Source organism: Meriones unguiculatus, chromosome 8 (assembly GCF_030254825.1).
Source record: "Meriones unguiculatus strain TT.TT164.6M chromosome 8, Bangor_MerUng_6.1, whole genome shotgun sequence".
NCBI classification, from domain to species: domain Eukaryota; kingdom Metazoa; phylum Chordata; class Mammalia; order Rodentia; family Muridae; genus Meriones; species Meriones unguiculatus.
In genome coordinates, this window is record NC_083356.1 from 79,486,441 (window position 1) to 79,501,495 (window position 15,055).

General features: G+C 39.6%; 1 protein-coding gene across 15 annotated transcripts in view; it reads right to left on the reverse strand.

Annotated features, from left to right (window-relative positions):
* The window catches only part of Dennd1a (DENN domain containing 1A), a 477,089-nt gene that overhangs the window by 150,659 nt on the left and 311,375 nt on the right, over window positions 1-15,055 (reverse strand). The window lies entirely within an intron of this gene.

Here is a 15,055-nt window from a genome sequence, read left to right on the forward strand (position 1 = left end):
TGAGAAACTGGAGACGGTATTTTACTTTATTCAATTTGAATGTAAATGGCCACATGTGGACAGCAGATACCATATTGGATGACACAGGGGACTGTGCAAATGCTACATCCTCAGTCTGTTACCTCAGACTGGACCAAGGTTCTTCTGTTACATATCACCATACCTTCTTTCCACCACCACACAACAATGAATAATGATTAATTAGACAACAGCCAATTCAGGTCTATATTTTCTAATAGATTGGCCAGTTTAGGAAGGTAGGGCCAAGCCTACCTAAAGGATAGGCACAGCACCTGGTTAAAAGGGACATTTCCCCCCTCCCCCAACAAGCAAATTGATTGCTTTCTTTTCTTGAATAAATTAGACATTAGGCTTTGTTCCAAAATCCTTGGGGCATGGCTGGGTCTAAAGGGCACAGTGACTTGTTTTCTCATCTGCAGAGATGGAAACAACACTAGCTCAATCTGTCCTCTTCCCACTAGCAGAAAAAAAAAAAAAAAAAAAAAAGCCCTAGTTAGTCTACTTATTTATTGGTGAGTGCATTTACTTATTGAAGTCAGAGATCAATGCTGGGTGCCTTTCTTTATCATTCTGTACCCCCTATATACTTGACGGTGACTTCATTGATCATTTTCTATCTTATTCCTTGAAGCAAGGGTCTGGAAAGTCTTGTTAGCTAGCTTGCTTCAGGGATGCCATCTCTATCTACTACCTGCATCCTGAGATTACACTTGGGCCACCAAGCTCTCCTGGATTTTATGTGGGTCCTGGGGTACAAACTCTAGTCCTTATATTTGGGAAACATGTGCTTTAATCTGCTAAACCATCTGCCCAACCCACCTACCTTATCTGAGACAGTGTCTCACTGAACCTGACTGGCTAGACTGGATGGCTAAACCTTGGAGATGCTCCTGTCTTTGCCTCCCCAGCTCTGGAATTCCTGGCATGCCGTTGTTTCTGGCTTCTTTTAAGTTCCTAACTCAAAGATCTTCAGGGCAGACACTTTACCCACTCAGCCATCTATCCCTCAGCCTCCTGGTTAATCTCCTTATGCCTTTGTTAGTTCTGTCTCAAATTTGAAGCAGAAATTCTTAGTATGTGTGGGTAATCTCTTTTCAGCGATAACTTCTGAAAGAACTACATACTCATTAAGAGAAAGAATCAGGAACACCCTGCTAGTTAGTAAATGACACTGCAAATGTTTCCATGCTCAGTATTGGATGAAGAGTTCAGAAAAACTGGGTAAGGTAGGTACCATTATCCTTATTACACAGATGAAGAAACTGAGACTCAGACCCCATCTCATAGACGATCATGATCATAGATTCATAGTGTTGGGCAGAAACCAGAGTCAAGACTGGGTCTGCTGTACCGCACAGCCTGTGCTAGCCCGTTAATTTTCACTGACGCCAGGGTTTCTTAGAGCAGCAAACTGCACTTGTCCATGACACTGGCTTACTTTCTCCCAACCTAATATATCTCCATTACTGCTTCCTCTCATTCCCTGCTTTTCCATTTATTTCTTGAGAACATGATTAGACCTTGACCTTAGTTGGGTTTAATTGCTTCTTCTGCATCCCATTTTCCCCACAAGGATCTTGGTTCTCTGTGGGGGAGTGTAGGGCTATGCTAGTTATGCAGAGCTCAGCGATGGTGTAGGTGATGACCCTGGGGATCCAGATCTCTATCCCCCCACCGTCTTTCCTGACAACTCATGGGCTACATGTAAGTCAGAAAGTTAGAAGCAGTGTTCTAATTCTAACCAGCCTTTTGTCAGACAGAAGGATCAATTTTCATTATGTGAAAGCTTACTCTACTATGCCATAATGTTTCTGCTAAACATCCTATGAAAAACCCTCAAATCCTTAAAATGCTATTCTTGTAAAAAGTATAATTTAAAAACAAAACCAAAAGAGTCTTACTTTTACTAGCTACCAAAAATGCTTAGGAAGGGTCCATTATACAGTTATGTGCTCCAGCCCCTTGCCACACAGTGAATTTGAGGACCTGGACATCCAAGAGAGACACATATAGCAGCTGATATGCTTACACTTTCTCACCCTCCTGTAAAATCTGCCTGCTCCTGTCCTTCCTTTCTTAGTCCAGAGCAAGTAAAATTGTCTTTTTTTTCTATTAAATAATTCAGCTTTAACAAAACACACACACACACACACACACACACACACACACACACACACACACACACCAGCTAGAAAATACTATCCAACTGTAGACTAGGGGATCCAAACTCAAAGTGTCATATATTTATATTAGTAGGTGACCATTTAATAAAAAGATTATTTCTAACCAAATATGTGCAAGCACATGAATGTATGCTTTTGGGGGGAGTATTTTCAAAGCAGGCTCCTCCTAAAACTCCTGGCAGTCCAGGATTAAAGGTCAGATTTAAACCATCACCATGCTTCACAATGCAATCTGTGCAATGCTGCGTAATGAAATGGTTCAGTAAAGGTGCTCATGAAAATTCTTTTAATTAGGTCTAAGGCTTTTCAGTTGTCAACATGAATAAACCAAGAAGCATTCTCTTGCAAACAGAACACACAAAATAAAAATGTAAGATACCTTTGAAAAAGCAGAGGTGCTTTCAAAAGAAAAGCTAGACACTTAAAAAAAAAACAACACATAACCTCTACCACGTTTTAAAACTACTAACACCATATTCAACAACAAACAGACTAAGAAATAAAAGTAAGGGACACTCAGATTTCTCATGATCCAGGACACTACTGCAGAGCCCAAATGAAAAGTGTTTAGGGAAAGACTTAAGTTAATCATGACTAAAAATATTTATCAAAAGTCTGATGACTTTCTTCAGAAGCAAAATCTGTCTTAGCAGTTTACTGTATTGACTTCTATACATAAGCATTTCTCTGGCAGATGAGTGAATGTGCCACAACTAAGTGATACCCACTAAAAACATACCTCAACTCACTCCTGCCCTCATGATCTGAGGCCCAAGGATGTGCATATCATTGCATCCCTAAACATGTTTTTAGTGCTGTGTTGAGTTGGCAAACCAAACTACAAACATCTGGGAGTTTCTGTCATCAGCTCAGAGTGGATTCTAGGACTAAAAATGTACAAATTAGCACTATGAAAACATGGTAGCTTTGAGAAACCAGGGTGCACTTGCACTGAGCTCTGAGAAAAAAAAAAAAAAAAAAGCAAAATTAATTTCAATTGCTACTGGGAATTCTGATTTAGATGGACATTGATGTTCAGAAATGTTATTTGCCTCGAGACTTGATATAGAATGGACAGTGGAAATGAACAATGTCAGCATGCAAAACAACAACAACAACTAAAGAAAACCATGAGTCAATGCCTTCAAGTCAGGTGTGGGTGCACTATCTTAGTTGCAAAACTTGGGAGGCTGAGGCAAATAGAATAATTTTAATTCAGAAGTTAGCAAGCAACTTGGGTAATACAGAAAGTTTAAGGCCAGCTTGCAATACATAGCAAGACTATGCCTCCAAACAAACCAAACCAACCAAAAATCAGTATTTCAAATGGTCGACCAATGAATGTTTATTTAGTAATTCTGTGTGAGTCTATTGATTTATCCTGTTGCTTAGACAGACCTGAGTTCAAATTCTGCCATGGCTACTAGCCCAGATGCCTATACTTAACCTCTTTCCTTTTTTTTTTTTTTTTTTAAATAACAAAGTAATACAGTACTTTTATTTTTTTGATAGAATTGTTACACAGATCAAATGTCAAGACTTTCAAAGCTCCTTGCCCAGTGCCTGGTACACAGAAGGTGCCTTCTAGATAGTGGCTTTCTTCTATATTAGCCCAATTCCATAGTATAAAAAAAGTAATGGGTTCACAATAAACATTTTTTAGGGCATCAACTACTGGAATGTCACTCATTATGCTGGGCCTAGTGGATTTATTTAGTGACCCAAACAGGGTGTATATTTTAGAGTTAATGAAGTGCTTGGTGTTTACCAAGATAAAAAGGGAATATGTCTCAGGAAGAAGACTGGGCTGTAGGCATATAGATTTCCATGCTTAGCAAGGCAGCCAGGCCCCGGATCCATGGTAGATCACATGGGCATATCCACACAGAGTGAGATATCTCCCAAGGGGATCCGGGCATCTCCACCTCCTCAGGGGAGGAAAAAAAAATACAGGAAGCAGGGTGGGGGGTGGGAAGTGTGTATAATAGATGTGTTTCACAGTGTCCCTGCTGTGATGAACAACTTGATCCACTTACAGTTCCAAACACATGATGCATAAAAGAGCTGACAGAAATTCAATTCTTGCAAAGAAAAGCATCTGCTCTCTAGTGGGAACAGCCAAATATTAAGCAGTTTTAAGGCAGGGCAAAGACCTGGAGGAGCACACTTCATTATCTAGATAGCGTGAGTAGGGAAACGCAGAGGATTACAAACCAAGCAGAGGAACCAGCATTCCAAGCATTAATTACCCGGAGTAAAATGATTCAAGTTAAATCTTTGTTACAACAAATATTAAACCCAGCTGTGTTTATGTAGCAGTTGTGAAAAAGAAAGAAAAAAAAAGAAAGAAATCCATGTACAATATCTGTGAGCTCTGCCAGTTAATTGAATTCGCTGGCAGCACTTCCTTCACGGCAAGCCAAACATCCTCAAAGATAAAATGTAGCTTTAAACAGACCTGGGGAAAACGGAATCAAGAAATTTCAACCAATAAAACACAACTCTTTACTGGTATAAAAGCGAAGTAAAATTCAGTAATGAAAGGAAGGAAGTCTCTTAAACATTTACTGCGTTCCAAAGCTCAGAGTTGTGGTTTACTGCTGAGGGCTCTTCTGATGTCCCACAGTGCCCCTGCCCCAGCATCTTTAATGAAGCCCCATAAAGTCCTCAATTGTTGACAAATCATATACACATACTCTGGTCAAGGCTCACTGGATCATGATGCTTCTTTGCTTCCTGCATGGAATACACAAATGGAGTGGACACTGGTGGTAGGCAGCCCATTGCAGAATGAAGACACTTCCTTAAAAGCAGGAAAGGACAAAGGACTGCACACTGGACACTGGTGACACCAATCATGCAAACTGTCCCCCAAACTCAAGTCATATATTAGTAGATGTGGGACAGAGGGAATCTTTGGCCAGACTTTGGGAATATGAGAAACAGTGAAAATCAGGATACCCTTAGTCTGGGATACATCATAGCATGCAACTTGACATGTCCCTAGCTTTTTAGTTCATTTCCCACTGCCCCAACGTGAAGTCAAATTTGTGCTCTTCACCAAACCACCTGGTCCTTCCTCTACTTCTGAGCCTCGCCTTTTGTCCTTCCCACATGTCTTCTTCAGGCTGTATTGCAGTGTGGCACCCTTCCCAAGCTCATTATGCTCACAGTGCTAGCACTTGGCCCTACTTTCTACTTAACCTCACCTTCTGCTGGCAGGATGGTGATTGCTTATTTGTTTTTAGGTACCTGTATCCCCAACACACTGAGTATACACCCAAAAACCTTTGGTTGAACAAATAAAGGATGAAAATTGTCCATTCCTAAACTGGCTGCAGCTCTACCCACTAGATGCTTTGACTAGAAATGTCTGGGACTCCCATGGACAGAGGCAAAGCTGCTGGTATAAAATGAAGGGGGGGGGGGTGGTATGGGGGTTCACAATAGATGAGGTACTCTAAAGAGCTCTACATGGCACTTTTACTCCACACATAGAAAAATGAGACACTGTCATAAGACTGTGAATCAGGGAGTGGTACTTCTGTGCTAGAGTATGTTATCATTGTCAACATGAGAGTGGGATGCATCCAGAGAAGTAGGGACAAAACAAGCCATACAACTATCCAGTCCTCTACCAACCAGCCTGTGGCTTCATGGAGAAGAGTGGTGTCTTAGTCATAAAACTTGGACCCACTAAATGACCACCAAATCAGTACATGGTCCAGTAGATAGTACTAGTACTTGCAGACACAGCTAAGAGATCAGATCTAGGAGTCCCTTCTGCAATATAACATCCACAGAACAAAGGAGCTCTTAGCACATCTCCAGGGGCTGGAGGAGTCTTGGCTTCTGGAGAAACATAGCATTAAGAGACTCCAGCCAGAGCTGGAGATGAACATGAAACCTAGTTTTTTAGTTCATGTCCCACTACCCCAACTTGAAGTCAAATTTGTTCTCATGATCAAACCACCTACTCTGGTCCTTCCTCTACTTCTAGGCTTCACTTTTCGTTCTTCCCACATGTCTCTTCGAGCTGTAGTGTAGTGTGGTGCCCTTCCCAAGCTCATTATGTTCAGAGTGCCAGCACTATAAGGATGGAATACTCTTGCTGTATTTCTCCTCCCAAGTTCACAGCCAGGGAAGAGGTCAACACTGTCAAGTTTCATAGACAGTAGCAGAATGGAAGGCACTAACAATGCCAGCCTCCCCCTCCCTTTTTATATAAGGACAGAAAAGCTAACAGAGACAAGATTATCAACTCATAAGTAGATGATCCCAGCAGCTATAAAATTCAAGAGCCATCCTGCTCTAAAGTTACCCTTTGCCCAGTTTCACAAGAAATCAGGGGGCTCCAAAGCTCAATACTTGGTCTAAACTAATTTCTAAGGCCTCTTCTCTTTAACTTTATTAAGTCAAAACTCATGGTAAGAGAATGTATGCATTTGAGAAGGATAGTCTGTTGAGTTTTGACAGTATGCACCTTACCAAAACCAGGAGACAGGCTGCTTTGGTGTTTCTATCCAGGCTGCCTCCTCTAGGCCTGCTCTCTCCACAATGTTCATGAATGAAGTTGTACCTATCTTCTTGACTCTGTTTTTTTTTTTTCTCACTCTGTGTAAGACGTTTAAGAGTCTCACATTGCTTTGTGAATCCTGAGTGTGTTAGTTTGTGACGTAGTAATAAAAGCTACAAGTTTATCAATATAAACCCACATTCAGGCTGTTGTAGTTACTGTGCTCCGTGTAAAGCCTATTGGATGCTTGCTTTTCGTTCTTTTAGAGGGACACCTAGGAGCAGAGTTGCCTGGTATTGTGGCAGACTTGTATTAACTTCCTAGAAAACCATCAACTGTTTTTCCTAAGTGGCCATGCCATTTCCTATCCCCATGAGCTGTGATAACAGCTCCAGGCAAGTTGTTCCACATCTTAGATAATACTTCTGGTGCCAGGCCTGGAGAGATGGCTCAGTGGTTAGAGCACTGGCTACACCTGAAGAGGACCTGTGTTTGGTTCTTGGTATCTACATGGTGGCTCACACTTGTGTGTAACTCCAGTTCTAGGGGTTTCAACACCCTCTTCCAGCCTTTGAAGACATTGAATGCATGTGGTACATAGACATCCATGCAGATAAAATACCCATACAAATAAAATAAATAAAAAAACCTAAAAACTAATTTAAAAATCTTTTGGTGTCAGTTCTTAACACATTTAAAAATTAGCCTTTCTGGTGCGTGGTTACAACTCATCACTTTCAGTGAATAGTTGTACAATTTGTGGGTATATGGATGCATGTTTGAGCATAAGACAACAGTCAACCTAGGGTGTTGTTCCTCAGAAGTTTACCTTTTTGCTGTTGTTGCTGCATGTGTGTTTGTGCACGCATGCATGTGTGTGCTCAATGAGTCAGTCTTACTAAGTACTGGTTATTCTGAAATGTACAGAGATTCACCTGCACCACCACATCTGGACCACCTTGTTTTCTGAGACAGGATTTCTCTGAGACCCAAGGCTTGCTGATCAGGCTATGCTGACTGGGCAGTGAGTCTCAGAGACCCTCTCTTTCCACCTCTTGGCTTTTAAAGTGGGTTTAGTGGTTGGACTCAGGTTCTCATGCTCATGTGGCAAGTACTTTACCAACTGAGCTAGCTCCCCAGATCCTATTTCTACACAGCTCTTATGGAAGCAAAAACATCATCATGACAATCAAGACACAGAACAACTCCATTCCCTTCATATTCCTTTGGGCAACAAAGTCCTGAAAATCCACACCTGATGCCTACCTATAGCTGTGCCTGTATTAGAGTGTCTTACTAGTAGATCCTTTCAGTAACCCAAAAATACTGGTGATAACTATTTTCCTGGGTAAATCACTAGTTTCTTTTTATTGCTGAGTAGTATTCCATTTTATGAGTATCATTCCTTAGTTATATGCTTGTCTGAAGGCCATATAGATCTTTTATTAAAATTGGGGCAATTGTGAATAAAGCTGCTGAAATATTCACTCATCTGAAGGTATATAAGCTTTCATTTTCTTCAGTAGATACTTAGTAGTGTTTTGTAATATAGTAAACATGTGAGATGTAGGGTTATAAAAGTTTTTATTTTACCATACCAACAGCTACATAGTGGTCTGTCATTGGGGTATTAATTTGTATTCTCCATCTAAGGATGCTACATATCTTTTCGTGTGCTTATTGGGTAAGTGAACATCTTTGTGAAATTTTCGCTAAGTCTTTTGTACACATTAATTATTGGGAGCTCATATTACTGAACCTTAATGCTTCTTTACATATTTTGGACAGTGCCTCATTTTTCTTTAAAATTTTAAATTATATCTATTTTGTCTGTGTGCTGTAGCAGAGGGGTCACACACGTGTCACACTGTATGTGGAGGCTAGATGACAGCTTGCAGGGATCAGTTTCTCCTTCTACCACGTGAGTCTCTGGGCAAACCCAGATTTCAGGCTTGGCAGCAACTGCTTTGATCAACAGATCAAACTCTTCTGCCCCAAACAAATCCTTTTTTCTTTAAAGACATAACTACTGAGAATATTGTTTATGCCTGTAGTTTGTCTTTATATTGTTAAGTGCTAGTGTTTGTTGGAGGTAAGCCTTTACCACCCCAAGGTCTGCTTCACAACTTTTTCTTTGATGATGCATACATTTTGCGACCTAGCTAAGAAACCTTTGCCTACCTTACATTCATGAAAATTATCTCATGTTTTCTTTTACTTGTTTTGTAGTTTCAGCTTCTATGTTTTGATACTTAATCTGTTTTGAGTTAATATTTGCATGAGGTAAAAGTCAAAGTTCTTTATCCAGTTGTTTTAGCACATTCATTTTGGGGACAAAAAAACCAATACCAGATTAAGCCTCTCTGTGAAGGTTTACTGTTGAATTCTTCCTTTGAGTCTATGAGCCGGGTGCTCATCTACATGGTCTTTGTTGTAAGTCTTACAGGAAGCTAATAAAAGTCTCAGGGCTTTAGCTTTCTTTTTTGACATTGTCTTCACTATTCTAGTTCTTTAGTATACTCACATATATACATTTTAGAACCAGCTTGTCAAGTTTTCCCCAAGAAAGCCATCTGGAATTTGGGCTGGGATTATATTGAATCTATAGATCAATTTAAGTAAATTAACATCTTAAAAATATTGAGTAAAAAATATTGAGTCTTCCAATCCAAAACATGGAATATCTCTCCATTTATTTAGGTCTCTCAAAATTTTTTCTCAAATGTTTTATAGCTTGCAGCATACAAATTTTACACTTTTTTTTGTTAAATGCATTTTGTGTGTTGTATGCTATTTTAAATGGCACTTTAAAAATCTCATTTTCAATTGCTCATTTCAAGTATATAGGAATATATTTGAATCTTGTACTGTGACATTTTCCTGTATCCTTGCTAAAACCATTTTTGAGGCTCCTTAGGATTTTCCATATACAGGATCATGTTGTCTGAGTGATGACAAATTTTACTATTACTTCTTTGTGTGTATGAGCAGGACAATGTTTGGTATCCAATATCTTCTTCACTCTGGATTTTATTTCTTTTAGGCCAGGGCTTCTTACTGAATCTGGGGCTTATTCAACTAGGCTAGCCAGCCAATGAGTGCCAGGAATCTGCCTGTCCCAGCCCTCCCCTCGGCCCTGGGGTTAAAGGAAGACGCACTCCATGGCACCTGGGCTTTTTTTTTTCTAAACATGGGTGCTGGGATCAAACTCGGGTCCTCATGATTAAGCAACAGGTACTTTGCCAAATGATTCCCCCAGCCCTACTTTTCTAATCCTTAGAGATTTTACCTATCTATCTATCTATCTATCTATCTATCTATCTATCTATCTATCTATCTATCTATCTATCTATCTATTAACCTTGTCCTAGTTAGCTGGTCTGGGATTCCAGTTTAGTGCTGACTGGGAAAAGGAGACACCCTCTTTGGGTTCTGGAAAACACTCTAGTTTTCCCACCAGGTGTGTGGTAGTAAGTCCTTCCTAGATAGTTCTCTTACCATGAGGATTCCTACCTGCTAAGAGGAATGGGAACTAAATGGGTACTGAATTTTTCCTTAAAATACACATGCTTTTTGTAGTTCTCTTGATCTAGTGTTCTAGATTGGGCAGGTCTCTAAAACTGATTTCCAATCTGTATTGACTTGCTCACTGTTTTTTATCATGTTCTTATCTTATTGGATCCAGCTTGTCAATAATTTTGTTTAAAATTTCACATCTTTATTTATAAGGCACATCAGTCTCCAGCTCCATTTTATACTTTTTTTTTTTTTTTTCATCTCAGGGTAATGCTGACTTCATGAAAATCGGGGGTTGTTCTTTATACCTCAATATTCTGAAAAACTATGTACGATTATATTTGCCTTCAAAAGTTTCTATCACAAATGAAACTTGTTTTTAAACAGAATAATGATATTTATATTTTTTCTTCTTGAGTCACTTACTAAATTTATGTGTTTGAAGGAATTTGTGCATTTCCTCTAAATTGTGAAAATTATAGGCATTAAAGATAACCTTTTGTTTTTAAAAAATAAGCATTTCCTTTGGAATCTTGCAGATTACAGAAAGTTATGAAGAAAGTGCATGAAGAAAGAATACCCACATCTGTGTCAGCTTTCCCTCCTGATGTTTCTTATATTGTCATTGGAAGTTCATCCAAAGTAGGAGTCTAGTGTTGGTGCATTGCTCTCAGCCCCACTGTGATTCCTTCCTTACTCCTATGACTGTACCTTCCATCCTTTCCTTCCTTGCTCCCTTCTTCCCACCGTCTTTCAGTTTTTTTGAGACAGGGGTTTCCCTGTGTATCTTCAGCTGATACTGTTCCTTTCTATCTCAGGACCCCACACTGCACTTCACTGTCATGCTTCTGTCCCCTCTGCTGCATAACTGTTTCTCACTTTGTTTTTTATGACACTGACACACACTGATCAGCTGTGTTGTAGAATGTACTAAAATTTGAGTATGTGTAATTTTTTTTTCATAATTAGAATACATTTTGGAAAGAGTAGCAGGTTTGAAGAATCTTTTCCATCACATTACATTGAGTCACATGACAGCCACATAATACCACTGTGATGTTAAACTAAATCCCAAGCCTGGATGTTTATCCATGAAACTTATTGTAGTTGTCTTTGCAAACCCTACTTTTTTTTTTATTAATTTTTATGTTTGTATATAGCACAATGGGTTTCATGATGGCATTTTCGTATACAGTTCTTATAATTTCTATCCATGGCCCTCCCATCTACATTTTTGGTTAGCCTAGCCTTTAACACTGAGCCATCTCTTCAGCCTGGCCCTCCCCATTTACATGACCCCTCTTGCTGGGTCCCTTCCTCCCCTCAATAGCCTTCCCTTTGCTTTCCTGTCCATTCATCTTATTACCCTGTAGGCAAACTATATTTTTTAGAAGCAAAATCACTTCAGTTAGTGTGAATGCTTTCCTAGAAAGAAGAACATATGCCTTGCCTTTCCTCTGTATGGAAGACTGGTCTCTTCTCACCATCTCTCTCTGTCTCTCTGTCTCTCTCTCTCTCTCTCTTCTTTCCTTTTTTTCAAGACAGGGTTTCTCTGTTTTAGCCTTGGCTATTCTGGAACTCATTCTGTAGACCAGGTTGGCCTCAAACTCATAGAGATCTGCCTGCCTCTGTCTCCCAAGTGCTGGGATTAAAGGTGTGAGTCACCACCACACGGCCCCAAATCTCTTTTGATTAGTGACTACATGGTATATTGTTTCCATTCTTTTACTTAAACATTTTTTATTTTATTTATGTGGTTTGTCCATACGACTGTATGTACACATGTGTGTATGGGTACCCACGGAGGCCAAAAGAGGGTACTAGATCCCTTAAGAACTGGAGTTACAGGCGTTTGTGAGTCACTTGATGTGGGTGATAATGCTGTGATCCAAACTCTGGTTTTCATGATTGAGTAGTAAGTTCTCTTAATTTCTAAGCCATCTCTCCAGCCCCCAGTTTTTCACTCTTTAATCTTAATCGTTATATTTAAAGATGAATTCAGGGAGCTGGGGGAATGACTCAAAAAGCAAGCATGATTACTCAAGTTTGGATTTCCAGAATCTAAGTAAAAGTTGTATGTGGCAACAGACATCTGTAACCACAGTACTGAGAGAGTACAGAGACAGGTGAATCTCTGAAGCTTACTGGCCAGCTAGTTTAGCAGCATCAGTGAGCTTCAGGTTCAGTGACAGTCCCATCTCAAAAATAAAATAAAATAAAATAAAATAAAATAAAATAAAATAAAATAATAAAATAAAATAATAAAATAAAACAAAACAAAATAAATAAAATAAAATAATAAAATAAAAGGTGGGGGTTGGAGAGATGGGTCAGCACTGGCTGTTCTTCCAGAGGACCTGGATTTGATTCCTAGTACCCATATATCATCTCACAACTGTCCATAACTCCATTTCCAAGTGATGTGATACCATCTTCTGGCCTCTTTGGGAACTACAGCACATGGTATATAGACACACATGCAGGCAAACACATTAAAAGAAGTCTTTTAACCATTGAGTTAAGAGACTTTTAACACTGAGCTTTAACTTTCATTGTATGCATATACAACAAGCACATGTACAAACAAATACACATAATATATTTTATAGGTAGTATATAATCAGAAGTAACTAACTGCTTAAAGAGAGTATTTAGATGTGTGGTGTGGCTCTAATCTGGAGTATGATTCCTAGGCTCATGTTTAGAGGACTTGCCCACACACATGATTCCAGGGCCTACATATGTTGTTTTGCTTTTCCAGTCATGATGAACTATAACCCTCTGAAACCATGAACCAGAATAAATTTTAACTCCATTAAGGTCAGGAATTTTGTCACAAGGGACAAGAAAAGTAATTCCTAAAAGGCATTTTTTAATGCTGTTTTAATGGCAAGATAAACCCACCACACTCCTAATGTTTCTGTTTGTCTGTGTGTGCTTTTTTGTTTATCTGTTTTTTTTGAGACAGGGTTTCTGAAGGGACTCTAGCCATCCTGAGCATGGCAAACATGGCTCTTGCAGGCCTTACCCTTCTTCCCAGTTCTTCTGCCTTGCTAAAAAAAAACATTAGAATACGTTCCTAAAGCTAGCCCCCAAGGTCTATTCCCTCATTTGGTCACTTCCTCCTCCTGAGGCTAACTACCAAGGTCCAGCTATCTCCACAATCATAAGCCTCCTTTGGCTGCTCTAATACGTCCAATTAAAATCAAACAGCTCACCCTAACACAGGGGTTTCCCTTTTACCTTTATAAACTGCCATTTGCCTATGGGCTACATCTGTCTCCTCTTTATCCAGAGGCAGTCATTTGTCCCTCTGGGACAAATATCCCTTTCCTCTCTCCCTTATTTCCTCCCCCCTCTCCCTCTCCCTCTATCTCCTGTCTTTGTCTCTTATTCCTTGATCTCTGTCCCTTTGGGGCAAATGAATCATCTTTGTGCTGAAAACTTGGTCTTGGGGTGTCTTGTGCTGAAACTGGTCTCCTCAGGTTCTTTGTGTAGCCCTGGCTGTCTTGGAACTCAATCTGCAGATCAGGCTGCCCTCAAACTCACAGAGATCTACTTGCCTTTGCCTCCCAAGTACTGGGATTAAAAGGCATGCTCCACCACCACCACCAAACTGTGTGTGCTTTTTTTTTTTTTTTTTTTTTTTAATTCTTCCTGAAAAATACTCTGAACACTTAGCATTGAGGGCCTAGTTGTATGAAACTGTCTTTTTTTTTTCCTTTTCTGGTAGTTTCAGAGTCAACAATATACATCTTTAACTTGATGCTGCCCACTTTCCAACAATGTCACAGCAGTTTCTATAGAACATAAAAACCAATGAAGCACGCTCCCATGCTCTACTTCGTGAACCTGCTGTCATGAACTTCTGTTTATGCAACAACATAAAATATATTGCTATATTTTAACTTGTGTACTTAGTTATTTTTTTTATAAAAATGAAAATGAGAACATACCCATCTTACATTGACCCATACATTGACTGTTTCTGGCTGTCTTCACTCCTTGGTCATATATGCTTCTTTATCTTAGTGCCCACCCTCCAAGAACTTCCTTTGATAACAAGTATTTCTCTGTTTTTGGTTTTGTTTTTTTTTTTTTTTTTTTTTTGTAATCTGAAAAAAAAAGTTTAAAAATGTCTGCTTTCATCTTTGAAAGCATATTTTTAGTAGATAGAGAGTATGTAGATTGAAAACTTGTCTTTTACTGGGTGGAGGAGGCAGTGCCTCCCAATACTCAGGAGGAAGAGGCAGGTGGATCTCATGAGTTTGAGGCCAACCCAGACTATAGAGCAAGTTCCAGGACAGCCAGGACTAAACAGAGAAACCCTGTCTTGAAAAACAAAACAAGACAAAGAAAAGAAAAAGAAAACGTTTATGTCATGACTTTAAAAAAATTATCCCACTATGTTCATGGCTCACATAGTTCCTGACATGAAGAAGCCTGCTGGAACTACTACTTCCTCTTAGAAACTTTAGACCTGTTTCTTTATTACTGCCTCTGAGAAATCATCACAATTTGCCACTGTGTGGATTTTGGTTAGTCCAGTGTGCTTGTATCAGGCTCTCTGTCATAGTTACACTTCTATTGCTGTCATCAAACACCATGACCAAAGGCAACCTATAAATGACAAAGTTTAATTGGCCTCATGGTTCCAGAGAGTTAGAGTGCACTGGGGAGGAGTGAAGGCGTGGTGGCAGGAGGCTGGACAAGCAGCTCAGAGCTCACATCTTGATCCACAAGCAGGTGGCAGAGGGAGCTAACATGAAATGAATCGAGTCTCTTGAAACCTGCGCCAGACAACTTAACTTTCTCCGGG